Source organism: Gordionus sp. m RMFG-2023, chromosome 4 (genome assembly GCF_954871325.1).
Source record: "Gordionus sp. m RMFG-2023 chromosome 4, tfGorSpeb1-WG-v2, whole genome shotgun sequence".
In the NCBI taxonomy this organism is placed as follows: Eukaryota; Metazoa; Nematomorpha; class Gordioida; order Chordodea; family Parachordodidae; genus Gordionus; species Gordionus sp. m RMFG-2023.
Window position 1 is genome coordinate 29,879,849 of NC_088778.1, and position 16,313 is coordinate 29,896,161.

Here is a 16,313-nt window from a genome sequence, read left to right on the forward strand (position 1 = left end):
AGCAAGAAAAGAACTCTAGGGTTATAAACGGAGCTCTGAAAGTAATCACCAATAAAGATGGGAAATTGATAATAAAGGAAAAAGAAATAATGAATAGATGGAAAGAATATTTTCAGGAACTTCTCAACTTTAATCCCCACATACTCCATGTCAAAACCTTGTACAACCATAACAGAACAAGAAATAATCGCCTCAAGCATATGAAAAACAACAAAGCTAGGAATCCAGACGATATTCCAATAGAAAGCCTTAAAGCACTAGGAGATGATGGAATACATCTCCTCATAAATCTGTACAATAAAATACTTGAAAATGAAGAGGTTCCCCAAAAATGGAGGCAGCGCTATCTAGTTCCTATCTTCAAAAATAAAGGGGATCCACACAATTGTCAAAATTACAGGGGCATAAAATTAATGTCACACTGTCTAAAACTATATGAGTGAAAAATACAGGGAAAAGAACAAAAAGCTACACATGGTCTTTCTCGATCTAGAAAAGGCCTTCGATAGAATCCCAAGAAAACTTATCTGATGGGCGCTACGCCACAAAAAGGTTCACGAAAAATATATAAGAATAATACAGGATATGTATATGGGCCATACAACAATGGTCCGTAGCACAACAGGTACTTCAGCAGGCTTCACAATAGCCGAAGGAGTTTATCAAGCTCAGCCCACTTCTCTTCATTACAGTAATAGATGTATTAGCAGAGTCTATACCTCAAACAGTCCTGTGGAACATGATATTTGCAGATGATATTGTGATACTTGCCGAATCTAAGGATGAAATGAAATAAAGATTAGTGAGTTGATCTTAGAAACGCACGGATTAAAAGTAAATAGAGAAAAGATGGAGTATATGGTGATAGGAGGAGATGAAACAGAGAGTATTGATATAAATGAATGGCAGATATCGTCAATTGAAAGCTGCAAATATTTGGGCTCCACTATACAAACAAACGGCACAATAGAAAAAGAGATAAAGAGATCAAGGGTGGTTAAAGTGGAGATCTTTATCTGGAGTGCTATTTGACAAAAGAATCTCACACAAATTAAAGGCAAAAATTTACAGTTCCATCCAACTATTCTATATTTCATCGGAAACATGGCCAACCAAAGAATCAGACGAGAGAAGTCTAATGGAGATGAGAATGCTGAGGATGATTGCTGGGGTAACAAGAAAGGATATAGTTCGTAGTACAAGAATACTAAGTAGTTTAAAGGTAGTGCTCATTAAGACTAAGTTAATGGTAAACAGACTTAGGTGGTATGGGCACACAATGAGAAGGCCTATGAACTACATAGGAAATAAAGTTGAGAGTTTGGAAGTGATGGGCAAACGTAAAAGAGAAAGGCCAAAACTTCAATGGGGCCATAAAGTTAGAGCCAATATAAAGAATTATAAATTAGATAAAAGAGATTGTATGAATAACATAAAGTGGAGAGAGATATTGAAGGAGCTTACCCCCAGAAAAGGTGAAAGCTAAAGAGAAAAAAAACAAGAAAAAACATCAATTGTTACTTGAGGAAGAGACCTATATTAATTTTATTTATATATTTTCAGATCTAGTTCGCATGCGTTGACGTTCAATTTGGGCGCACTATATTTCATAAGTTCTAATTATTAGATTATATACTAATTATATTTTTATTTTAGATTATGTTATATTAACCCATTAGTTGTATTTGATAATATTATAGAAATTATAAATGAATATATTATATCTTTCATGTAAAAAAATTCAAAATAGATGGTAAAAGCTGACATAAAATTTATATGATTCAATATACTAAACCAACATAACTAACAAATACAAGTGCCACATACATGTAAGCTATAATCAGACTATTAATAAGGCATATAAAATACAAACAAAAATTAAATATGACCAAACTATAAAAAATTTCAAATTAAGGATATGTTATGTAATCACCTTTACTACCTTTGCTGGAATAGGAATTGAATGCAATTCATTGCGGGTTTTATCAAATCTCGCGTTGCTATGCTATTAAATATCACAATAACTATATTCATTTTCATGTTTGGCCACCAGCTAAAAATTTAATACATCGAATAATAAATAGATTTATTATGCAAAAATATTTTACTTACCAGCCAAATTGCTGTGAGTCTTGATGATACCAAAATGGTCAGCTAAAGATTTAACTTTATTATTATCTAATCCACTCCACTATAACTTTTTTAACGAGTTACTTTCACCATTATAAGTGAAGAATTATCGAGAATAGATTGTAATTAGAAATATCATCATTGAAATCATACCTTAATTATAGATATAATTATTATATTGTGCGCTTTATAAAAAAATGTTTATTTTGAATTAAGTATTTGTATTTTGTAAATATATAAATTACATTTTATCTCCCTTCTAATATTTTTTCATTAAGCTTTATATATCATGTAAAATAATAAAAAACAGTCACTTTAAAAATGTTAATAATTTTAAGTTAGTGATAATAAAAACAAAACTATTAAGTTAATGTATATTATAATAATGTAAGAAGAAAGAAACAATAATAAAATTTACCCGTTACATTACTTTAGGGTAAAATTAAGTTTTTTATATTATTTTTTTTTATCGAAAACGCAAGTTAAAATAAGATTATAATATATTTTCGTTTTAATTGAAAACGTGATACTTTAACAATTACTATTATGCATTATATATAAAAAAATATTATTGATCATATAATAATAGCAAATATATTTTACCTATCAGCTAGGAAAACAAGGAAAATTTTTGTACCAAAATCAACTTTTGAAATGTATAACAAAAATATATAATTGGAATCTACTTTGTAAAAAAAAAATATTTTGAAAATTATTATATTAATTTTGTATAATAAAAAAAATGGATCTTAACACACTCTTCATTATAATTGAAAAATCTGATTTAAATGAACTCTCAAATCAGTCATAAATGTCAATATCCCTAAATTAAAATTTATATTTAAAACAGTGTTTATTTAAAACGTTACGCAAAGAGTATAATTTTTTCCACAAAAATTTTGCCTGGTAGGATAGGCTAAAATTTAGCTAGTGTTTTATCTGTTATTAACAACAAATAAAGCAAAATTAACTATTATAATCGAAATATACATACACAATTAGTGTTATTCAACGGCTCGATTTGAGCCGATTTTTAAAAACGGCTAACTCAATATTTTGTCTAGAATAATATTAGGCAAGCCTGAAGATTTTTCTCATATATGGCACAAAGGTCTAGACATCAATTAGCAAAATATCAAAGCTTAGGTAATATTTTTCTGGCTAAAATATTGAGTTAGCCAATTTTAAAAATCGGCTCAAAACGAGCCATTTAACAACATTATACACAATTGAAGCTTAATAAATTAGATAATCTGTCCCTGTCAATCATTTCATAGAAAAATCTATAAGCAAGTAGTAGCGTCACTTAGGGGTGGGGCTACACAGGGACTCAGTCCCTCGATAAATTTGAAAAGTCACTAAAAATTTTGAAAAGTATATTCCTAAAAAAAGGGAATAGATCTTTAAAAAAAATGTAATTGCTAAAATAAAATTTTTGAATAGCCTGAGATTGTAGAGGCTAGTGTGACTTCATTGGTAGAAAGACAATAAAAACTATAAACTACAAATATTAATATTTCAAAGTTCGAATAATATTCACGACCACTATAAGCAAAATTTTTTGGAACGTAATATAATTTCAGTTAGCAACGATTTCGAGTCGATCGAATGAACTGTTATGCCCAAGAAAATTGTTAGTTTCATTAGGATCATTAATATCCACCTCTTTTAGAAGTAGAAAAAAAATATTTAATGATGGATAGAAAATAAAATTTATTTTATCCAATTCCGCATCATCTACATTCTGACAATAACATTATATAGTCTCTAAAGTTTGAAAATAAGAAAAAATATATATAAATATCAACTCGGCTCAATTTTTCGGATATATTAAATAGTTTCGTAAATTTAAATAAATATAATTTATTGTTATTCATTCAACAAAATATTTTAATTATATTAAGATTTTTTTTTTTTAAATATTTTAGGCAATAAAATTAAAGGATCGGCTATGGAGCGGCGTTAAGAAAGGAGCTAGCTCTCACTACCGTTTTAGCGGTTATCTCACCTAACTCCCAAAACGGCTGCATACCAAGAATAATTAAAACACAAAAAAAATTGGAAAATATACGATACTTCTCCTAATATAATACTATCAAGCTTAATTATTTTTATAACTTTCCCACAATTCTTCTAATAGTTTCCAATGACATTTAATTTCCAGAATGAAATCTATGCAATTGGAGAACGGTTTTAAGGGCAAGTTAAAAAATCTCATCTTTTGTTCTTTTAAGGTTATTAGTGGAGGAAAAAAATTAATATTATTAGCATCCAAGAAACAAATTGCTAAGGTAAAAACATGGCCATTTTTGACTTGATTTTATCAGTTCAGGAAACGCTTGCAACAGCTGGGCATGGATCATATTTCTCATCAACAAACGGATACAGAAGTTCATTGACAAGTTTATACCCATAACCGAAAGATGTGGTCCTAAACTAATTAGTAGAGATAGATTATGTTTCATACCTAGTGAATGTTGTCAAATTATTTAAATACCTATGGAATGAAAAATTTTATTGGTACTATCCAAATGGTGAAGATAGCAGGAAAATTTAAGAAATTTGGTAGAATAAATTGAAAATATCATCATTAATTATAGAGAAATTTACTACTATACCTTCGTGAGAGCTAATCGACCATTTTCATATCTAAAATTTACGGGTAGTTCAATGATGTTAAAACAATTACGTAATACAACATATCGGATCATAAAATGTTAATAGCAAAGATTTTCGGGATAGATCTATGGAGTTTTTCTAATAATACAAGCCAAATGATAGACATATGCCAAGAGCCAAAATGGAATTTTAACAAAATTTGGAACATTTTATGGAATTTTTCTAAATTTAATAACGCATAGAATTAATAGGATTATATTCAACATTGAGGTTGAATAAAATAAAGTTTTTTCAGAATAGCTGAGCAATGTTTAAGAATACTTGCTTGCTAATAGTTTTTAGGTTTATCAAAATGCATAAGTTTCAATTTTTCACTAAATTTTTTATTTTAATAAACTGCTAATCAAATTATTCATTAAAAAAAAATCTAAAATAAATAAAAACAATAGAAATGTAAACGGTTTATTAAAATATAAGCTATGCAAATGGGTTTGTAAATTCTTTTTTCTAATCTAATATAGGTGAGGCGAATGTGCCAATGAAAAGTATGCAACCATTAACCAAATCCATTATAAAATATAGAAAAGGCTTGTCAGCTATGAACTGAACGGGGTCTCGGATCGATGTATTACCGATGATTGCACCACTACCGGCGCCGGCTTGGCTGCCTTCCTCATTGACTTCTATGAAGGCTTTATGATACACCTGGGTCAAACACAGTTTTTCTTTAGTATTGCCAGAAATTCCGGAGAGATCCGCGTTGTCACTGTTATATAATACAAATTTAAATGACTTAATTGATTTATAATAAAATAATACCCAAATATATCATGCGTTCCTAGTGCTTGTAAAGTTTCTAGGAGTTTAGTCTCGTAGCCCCTCTTGAATATGGGAATAGATATCCAAATTCTTTTTTCCAAGTGCAAATCCTTAACCAGCTTATTCAACCTTTCCGGATTCAAGTCTTGGATAAATTGTTTCAAACCATTTTGCCGGGGTAATACGAAAAACATGCCCAATTCTTCATCCTTATAATCTAACCTCAATACCTCCACTTCCTGTCCGACGTGGTCCGAAAAATTTATTTTAGCATAGTTGACTGATTTATAGCCTTGCATCATAGGTATTTCTTGCGTGTGACCGTCATCACTTATAAAGGGCAGTTTTTGTGTCAAGCTTATTTTTTTAAATGTTAAGTAATATTCTATAATTTGAATATAAATATTAAGTGTTCCCCTTATAACTAGCTTAGACATGTATATAGATATCAGGTATAGATAGATATAGATATGAATTAATATGTAATCTAATATCAAATTTTTCGTGCCAATCTCCTTTGAAATAAATTGTGCTAGTCAATACCATACGAGTAGTGCTATCCAAATTATTAGGTGGCAATAAGTTTTCTATCATACCTTTTGTAGCGTGGGCCACATCCTCATTTATAACTTTTTCTGCGTGTCTTGGATCTTTCGCAATGTTCAAATTTTGAACTATGGCCTTATACGTTCCCTTAATGACGTCCAAATAATGAGAATCCAGTGGAAACGTGCTATCAGGATATAAACCATTCCCAATATCAAGAGTGACGTGTTTGGACAATTTGGTTAAGGCCGCGTTCATTTCTTTAATTGTTATATGAAGCATTTCCCGATTTTTGGGCGTCAACGAGGAGATGTCCTTCAAAATTTTATCGTAATGCAAAGTCTGCGCTAATTGAGTGAAAGTTTTAGCTTTGGATCCGAATAGAAGCATTGAAAGGGCTTGAGAAGCATTGAACGGTGAAATTATTACATTTTTTTTCTCACCCTTTGTGTCATGTAATAGTAAAGTCTTCAAGACGTCTATCGTAAATTGATTGTCAGCACTAACTAGAAGAGACAGGTTAGAATCGTGAGCTGGATAACCAACACTTTCAGGTTTTATTTTCATTTTTATATTTTAATTTATTTGAAAGTTTTTCAAAATTAAAATCAAAAAAAGAAAATTTTTATAAAAAAAATGGTTCCCTTTATAAGATATCTCTTAATTAGATTTTTATTTTATTTGACATTTTAATTTAGTGGTTAAAATATTAAGGTTCGATGTTAAAGGTAAACAAAAAATTTACATATGAATTTCACTAGATATATTCAAATATTATTTTTCCTTTTCAAAATGATTTTTAAACAAAAAAAAATCAGAAAGAGGTACAACTATCATAATGCCAATGCCACTAGAAACAAGAGTTTTTAAGAACATTTTTTATTTTGGATATAAAATACTAATTAAAATAGTGAATTTAAATAGAGCATCCTTTTTATTTGCCGGTAAAGAGTGACAAATAAAACCCATTTTTGGTGTAGGCAATGTATAAAGTTTGAATCTTAACAACCAATAAAATTTCTCCTCATCCTCTTTTATAAAGCCTTCAATTGTAATTATATTTCAATTATAATTGTTAATATTTCTTATTTGTTGCTTAGTGACAGATAAATTACTAGCTTAATTTCACCCGCCCGCTAAGTATTTAATTACTTGGGTAGGCTTAGTCTATTGTTCGTTTTCTAAATATTTTTGTCAGAGACCTATAAAGGTGTAATTTGCACTACTCCGCTCGAGCCGTTTTTTTAAAAATTTGGCCCGACCCGACCCTGATTTTGTAAAAAATATATTACATTGATTTATTATCTTTAGAGATACTAATTGCGATTTTAAAAATACTTTGAAATATATAGCCAGGCTTGGCTTCCAGTTTATTTTAAAAAAAAATCTTAGGCCCGGCCCTTGTATATTTAAAAAAAAATTAAAATAAGGTCTGGTCCGGGCCTGCCGGTCTCCAATATATTTACTTATTTATAAAACATGCAATATTTATGAAATAAAGAAATTTAAATATTAGCCATCCCAAGTTGTTCCACCCGCTAAAGTATTTTTAAACTTGCTTGCCTGCCTCTTATTTTGAAAATATTCGCGTGTTCGTGATATTTATATTTGGGTGCGAATTTTTTATATTTAACCTTACTTACTAATTTCTGTTTGAAATGTATTTATTATGTTTATACTATTATTTTTAGAATAATAAAATAATTTCGTTATAAGTAATCATATATTTTTTTTATAATTGTTTTAAATTAGATTAAAGGTTGTTTGTTAAATTATTTATAACTAATATTCGAATTTATTCGTTCAATAAACTAATATTCGTAAAATGAATCGTATGTCGGATAATGACTGAAACGAATGTCGGATAATGAATGCAATTCGAATGAGAAAAGTTTTTGGTTACTTTTGTATAATCAAAAGATTATATTCTTAATGCCAAGTTATACACAATAAAATTATAAAGTAACTTGTAATGTAAATTAGTGATCTGCCTCGGGCCTAATTTTTCAAGCCCGGTCGGGCCCGAAATTTTTTTAAAAAGGTTTAGCCGGCCCGGCCCTAACCTGAGAATTTTATTTAAAAAAATTTACCAGCCGATATAGAAATTAATTTTTATAATTATACTCAAAATAAAAGATATATATTATATGGCGTCTAGTTTCTATAAATATAATCAAATATTTTTATTTCACAGAAAAAATTCAACATAAAATTTATAAATTTAGTTATAAAAATTTCCAAGGCCCGGCCCGACCCGGCCTCAATTTTTTAAAAATATATTCGGGCATCACCGGGTTTGGGACAGGTACAAGCTGGGCCTACTTTTGCAGATCTCTAATATAGATAGTTATTATTTAAATGAAATTGAGATCAATCAAACCTGTCTAATTTAGGCAACGATGGGACCAATATTTTTACCCAACTGAGACTGTTGTCCAATTTATCAAGTTCTTTTTTTTTTACTTTTTAAGAAAGAAACATTTTACCATCTGTTATATTCTTAGTTTAGTAAGATTATTATTCAATCGTATTTTAAATATATTTTTTTTTAATTAAATTTTCTAGCACATTCTTTTTGAGTATGATTACTTAGATTTTTAATTAACGAAAACGTTGTTATATCTGTTTTCTTAATGAATTTTGTTTATTTGATATTAATAGTTTTAAAAATATGATAAAATTTTATAATATAAATTGAATCAATGAAACAAACAAAAAATAAACAAACAAAAAATAAACAAACAAAAAATAAACAAACAAAAAATAAACAAACAAAAAATAAACAAACAAAAAATAAACAAACAAAAAATAAACAAACAAACGCCCACTTTTTGCCCAATTTATCAAAGCACTTTTTTATAGTTGTTAATATGCATTTGTTTGGGAATTAAAATTTTGGGCTAATTAGTGAGTTTCCTGATTATCGAGAGCCCAAATTAGACAGGCTTGAATGTATGCAAGTTACTTTTAAAAATATAACCAGCAACTGTATTTATTTCTCCAGTTATTTATTCGAAATATCAAGTAATTTAAATAACTCTAAAAATAAATTTGAAAAACGATTACTAGAGGCAAATGAGTCGATCTACCCTCATCGGCACTATAGAAGGATTGCGATTATCCTTTAGTTGGCAACTCCGTTGATACCTTAAATCGAGGAGCCAACCCCAGCTACTTTTCTTCATTTCCGCAGGCAGCTGGTACAAATTTCTCTCAAGGCTTTACCATCGCGAAACCATGATCAGCTACTAAGCAATTATGAGCTACATGCTATTGGTCTTAGACTTAATTGTATTATGGTGATATCCTATCAATGTATCCTCTGCAAGCATCAGTCAATTCCAAAGGCTGTCACTCTTTGCACTCCAAACGGTGAAGAGACAGAATTAGACAAAAATGCAATGATACTATTGCCAGGGTCTTGAAATGTGCTAGCACCCCGTCAACTTTAGAGCCTAGGTCTTTACAACTAAGCGGCCTGATAGTTCAACCACGATCTCTTGGAAGAGGAAGTAATTCCTAATCTGGGATTTCTCATGCATGGATCCTCTTGCCCCTTTCAATATAAATACCCCTTCCAATATAAATAGAGATGCTCTACTAGACGCTGAGACGAATAAACTCACTAAATATTCGCCATCGCTACCTGTCAATTATACATTCATACCACTAATTGCCACGACTCTAACATCGTTCGGCTCTCATGCCCTGGCCTTCTTAAAAGAGCTGGGAAAAAGGGATCTCTAAGACCGTCCCAACGAGGGATTCTACCTAGGTCCACGGGTAGCTCTGAAGATAACTAAGTACAATTATCTCATCTTTATACTCTCATTGACCGAAACCCCCTGATTGAACATCCTATGCATAGGATAGATTTAGGCTATTTTGCTCCCAATTAAAACGTTGACACTAAAAAGGAATTTGGATATCAATCGATAAAAGACAGCAATAAAACTCACCCTATTTCATAATCTTATTGATTTATCATTCCAACATCCGATTATTCAATTCAATTCTACTGATAATTCATATATATTAATATCCAATTCGATCAATTCTTATTATTCCTAATTATTCAATTGATGATGATGGAGTACGGCAAGCAAACTAAACGAATTAGCAATTGATTAAAATAAAGATCAAATGACAAGTTAACGAATTATGCAACAACGAGAGCAGCTAAACCATTCGGACAACATGCTCTCAGAGATAGTTTATATCATACTATGGGGAAAGCTTCTTAGAAAATATATTAACTAATAATACTATTATAACGAAATCAGAGATTATATATATATTTACTATTATTTAATAACCAAATAAAGTCAACATTGTAAATAACTAATAATTACTAAGAAGAAATGTTTAAATTTTCGAAATTGACACAAAAATATTAAATACAATGTTGAATACAAATAAACTCCACCTCGCGGATGTAAAATTACATACTACCCTAATTATTTTTATTAATTACATTTAGTTATTAAAAGATATACCATCTATCCATTAGGTTAAATAAAATTGTTTATTAATAATCTCTATTATAATTATTAATTTTTATTAATTTTTATTATAAAATATACATTTAATATTAGTAATACTCCTTTTAGATTCTTCATTTACACGATTCATTTTTTGATAATTAAGTTTATATCTAACTTGGCAATGATTTGATATGAAGATAAAGACAATTTAATTGTATAAAATTATTTTTAATTTTTAAATGTAAAATTTTTAATTGAAAAAAATAAAAATATACATCAGAGACCTGCAAAGGTGCCATTTGTAAGACCCGGTTCAGATTTTTCATCCCCGGCCCGGATTTAATTTTAAAATAAATTTTTCTTCAAGCCCCTATTTTTTAAAAGTATATTACATTTATTTTTAATTTTTATAGCTTAGTGGCAATTTGGAATATTCGGTTTTAAAAATATAATGCCAGGCCTCACCCCTTTTTTATTTTTAAAAAAATATTATCCCTGCATGGTTATATTTTAAAATATAAAAATAGAGCTCGACCCGTTTCTGATATATATTACAGGTTTACAGATAAATCGATTTTAAAAACATGAAAAATATTTTTTAAAAAAGAACAAATATATTAATTTAAAAAAAAAAATGCCTACAAAAAAGATTAAAAAGAAAAATGCTAAGTGAATTATTCGGGGCCAAGAATTTTTAAGCATCGAATTATTGTGATAGCAATGTTTTGTTAATGTTCATAAAAAGGTGAAAAATATCTTTTTTTCCTTATGATTTTCGAAATCGTTAGGGGGGGGGGGGGTAGAATAATGTAGTTACGATGGGGACATAGTGCTTATCACCTATCATAAATATTTTGGGCATTTTAATGAGTCAGCCCTGAGAAGAGGGTCATGAATAATATAAACAAAAAATTAAAATTAAACGTCATTCATGCATGTATAAATAATAAGTGATGAAATGGCCAAGTCTCATGATGCTTTTTGAAAATATTTTTGAAGTTGTTTGTTTATTAATTATTATATTTTGGTTATTTACTATACAAAATTAAAATTTTATTTATTTTTATATGTAATAATTAAGATTACCACACATAAGATTAAATATAATTTATATTAAACATGTATGTTATTTTTGTTTATTTTAAAAAAAATGTAATATAATATATTAAAAATTGACTCAACCTTATAACTCATGAGGATGACGATTTAATCAATAAAAAAAAATATCCCATCCCATATAAAAATATTTTGTTTGAAAATAAAATTTTCAATCTAATCTAGTAAATAATTTAAATTTTTCTTTATTTCATATTACTAAAGAAAAAAAATTCTAATATGATAGAATATTTTTTCTTCTTTTTTTTAAAATTTATAAATTTAACACTTCACTACAAAGGTGGAAAAAACTCCCTTAACTACAAAGGTGGGGTCTATTTTACCCCAAATTTTGATTAGCTATATCTCAGAACATATTAAAGTTTAAGATCTAAAATTTTGAATATGTGCTCAGAGTTGGTTTGGTCGTTTTTTAGACCCAAACCCCGGGTCTGGGTTTTACACAACCAACTAATTAACAACACTAGGTATATGCAAGTAAAATCACAGACCAAAGGTTTGCTTGATACAAAGGGGACTATAGTTTTGCCGTCAGGGGCGTTTTTTTATCTATGAAGAATGTAGGTTCAAGATTGCACTGGAGGTTTACCTTATTGAGAAATGTGGCAATAAGTGTGTTTATTTTGTTGTGTCGATTAATTTTTGATATGAATTTACAATGGAGCACATGGCATTCAAAACAGCCTGCGATCTGATTACAATATATTGAGTTTAAAAATAATATGCCCAGGCGCAAACTGATTGCATTAAAGATTCGTCATCTATTGCTTGATTATTTAAAATACTGGGGTAAAAAAAATCTTGTAATTTTTTGGAAAACATTTTATCTAACAATAACATGAATTCATAATATGATTTCCATACTTTTAAAATAAGCTTTGGGATATTATAGCTTCTAATTTCTAATGTCTTCTCTGCATCAATTATGGCCACTTGATTAATTGGCAGGCACATCATGAATGTTGTGGTAAAAAATTAATCGACACCTTGAAAATCTTCATTAATTTCACAAATTTTATCCTCAAATATTCTAAAAAAAAAATAAAATATAATAAAATTATTAAATTAGATAACCAGAAAGCCTTCACAGAGGTTTTAACAATTATCAATAAAATGGTTTTATCATAATCTAGATTTCAAAACTACTATGTGTATGTAAAAATAATTTTGGCCAAGACATCAAGTATACTTACCTTCAAATTGTTTTAGAGGCTAATTATGCAAACTTACGATTTCGAGTCTATCCAATGAGCTGTTACCCCCAAGAAAGTTGTTTCATTTAAGATCCACCTCTTTTATAAGGAGGAAAAAATATTTACTGTAAGATGGAAATGTAAATCTTATTTTCTCCAATTCCGTATCTTCTAGATACTGATAACAATCCCATGTTTTATGGTCTGAAATAAGAACCAAATATAAAATATGAATATCAACTCGGCTCAATTTTATCGATATATTAAATAGTTTCACAGATTTCAATAAATATTTTTGTGCGGCTGAGGAGCGGCGTTAAAGAGGATCCTCTCGTTTTAGCGGTGATCCATGTGTTTTTTCGAAACAAAGTGTAGCCGTGTTCACTTACAAAACGGGTGCACACCAAAATATGGTATTTCACCTAATAAATAATTATACCGTCAATCTTAATTATTTTTATTTATTTTAAAATTGAAAATACTTAATTATAGAAAAATCAACTACTATACTTTCGTGAGAGCTAATCGACCTTTTGGTTAAATCGTATTACATCATTTGCAAAGATTTTTGTGAAAAATTATCGACAAACGCCGTAAGTAAAAATGCAATTTTAACAAAATTTGGGAAACAGAATACCAGCTGAATGTAACATTCCATTTTTTTGTGGATTGAACCTACAGAAATTCAATGATTTAATTGGTAAAAACATTCTTTCACGCCAAATAATTTCCCATTTACAGATTCATCAATATGCATATTATCAATTAATTTTTATTTTAATGCAAAAACAAATTATTAAATTATTTAGTATACAAAAAATTTATTACTGCATAAATAGTAAAAACATAAATGTTTATATTACTATGATTATTAAATATAAGCTATTCAAGGTTTTAAATTAATAAAATATTGTAAATTTTTCTTTCTAATCTGATTTTGGTAAGGCGAATGTGCCAATAAAAAGTATGCAGCCATTAACCAAATCCATTATAAAATATAGAAAAGGCTTGTTAGCTATAAACCGAACGGGGTCTTGTACCGATGTAACTCCGATCACTCCACCAGTAGCGGCGCCGGCTTCGCTCCCTTCCTCATTAACTTCTATGAAGGCTTTATGATACATCTGGGTCAAAGTCAGTTTTTCTTTAGTATTACCAGAAATACCGGAAAGATCCGCGTTGTCACTGTTATATAATATAAATTATAATCACTAATTTATTTATAATAAAATACCCAAATATATCATGCGTTCCTAGTTCTTGTAAAGTTTCTTTGAGTTCTGTCTCGTAGCCAATCTTGAATAAGGGAATAGATATCCAAATTTTTTTTTCCAAGTGCAAATCCTTAACTAGCTTATTCAACCTTTCCGGATTCAAGTCTTGGATAAATTGTTTCAAACCATTTTGCCGGGGTAATACGAAAAACATGCCCAATTCTTCATCCTTATAATCTAACCTCAATACCTCCACTTCCTGTCCGACGTGGTCCGAAAAATTGATTTTAGCATAGTTGACTGATTTAAAGCCTTGCATCATAGGTATTTCTTGCGTATGACCGTCGTCACTTATAAAGGGCATTTTTTGCGTCAAGCTTTTTTTTTAAATGTTAGTAAAATTATATAATTTGAATTTATAATTAAGCGTTCCTCCCTTCAACTCGTAGCTAAGAAATGTAAATAGATATAAGGTATATGTATATATATATATATATATATTGTTAATATATAACCTATGATCAAATTTTTCGTGCCAATCTCCTTTAAAATAAATCGTGCTAGTCAATACCATACGAGTAGTGCTATTCAAACTATTCGGGGGCAATAAATTTTTTATCATACCTTTTGTAGCGTGGGCCACATCCTCATTTATAACTTTTTCTGCTTGTCTTGGATCTTTCGCAATGTTCAAATTGTGAACTATGGCCTTGTACGTTCCCTTAATGACTTCCAAATAATGTGAATCCAGTGGAAACATGTTATCAGGATATAAACCATTCCCAATATCAAGCGTTACGTGTTTGGACAATTTGGTTAAGGCCGCGTTCATTTCTTTAATTGTTATATGAAGCATTTCCCGATTTTTGGGTGTCAACGAAGTGATGTCCTTCAAAATTTTATCGTAATGCAAAGTCTGCGCTAATTGAGTGAAAGTTTTAGCTTTGGATCCGAATAGAAGCATTGAAAGGGCCTGAGAAGCATTGAACGGCGAAATTATTACATTTTTTTTCTCACCCTTTGTGTCATGTAATAGTAAAGTCTTCAAGACGTCTATCGTAAATTGATTGTCAGCACTCGCTAGATGAGACAGGTTAGAATCGTGAGCTGGATGACCAACACATTCAGGTTTTATTTTCATTTTTATATTTTAATTATTTGAAAATATTTTAATTATTTGAAAGTTTTTCAAAATTAAACTCAAAAAATGAAAAAATTTTTTTTTAAACTTAGTTTATAAAAAATTGATACCTTTATAATATATCTCTTAATTACATGTTTATTTTATTTATCATTTTAATTTAATAGTTAAAATATTAAGGTTAGATGTCAAAGGTAAAAAAAAATTTACATATGAATTTCACTAGATATATTCAAATATTATTTTTCAGAAAGAGGTGTAACTATATAACCAAATTTATTTTTTAAAAAAAAAAAATTATATTGCCACAAGAATTAGAGTTTAAGAACTTGAATACAAAATTTAATTTAAATAGTTAACTTAATAGAGTAAATCAACCCTTTTTATTTGCCCTAAAGAGTGACAAATAAAACTCATTTGGTATAGGCAATATATAAAGTTTGAATCTCAACAACCAACAATATTTCTCCTCATCCTCATCTATATGCATGCTTGTGATTATATATGTCGTGATTGAAATGGGAATTTGGAAATCATTTACCGAGAGCGATTTTTAAAAATATCTGATTTAACTAGAAAATGTATTCCAACATGTGTAGAATATAACCTATCCTATTAATTTTTAGATAATTACGCCATAGTATTTATAAATTGAGAACCTATCAAAAAAAAAATTTGGGTGTGTTTTGTGGAAACCCATGATTAAATTTAGATCATAGAGGAAGTCAAGGACCTATAAAATTTTAAAACATAAGCAGCAATTTTGTCTTTCTTTACTAAAATTTAAATCATTTTTAAATATCAGAATGATTAGTGCTGTAAAGTTACTTCAAAAAAGAAATGTGATACTCGTTACATTAAAAAAATAGAAACGCTTTACAGTTATTCGTTACTTATGAAGAAACGCGTTAGTAGCTGTAAGCGTTACTCGTTACTTAAATAAAAATACTAAAATATTATTTATAATAATTCATTTTATTATATTATAAACGAATAACGTTTTACGTTACCGTCACTCAAAAAAAACAGGTTACTCGGTTATATATTAAAT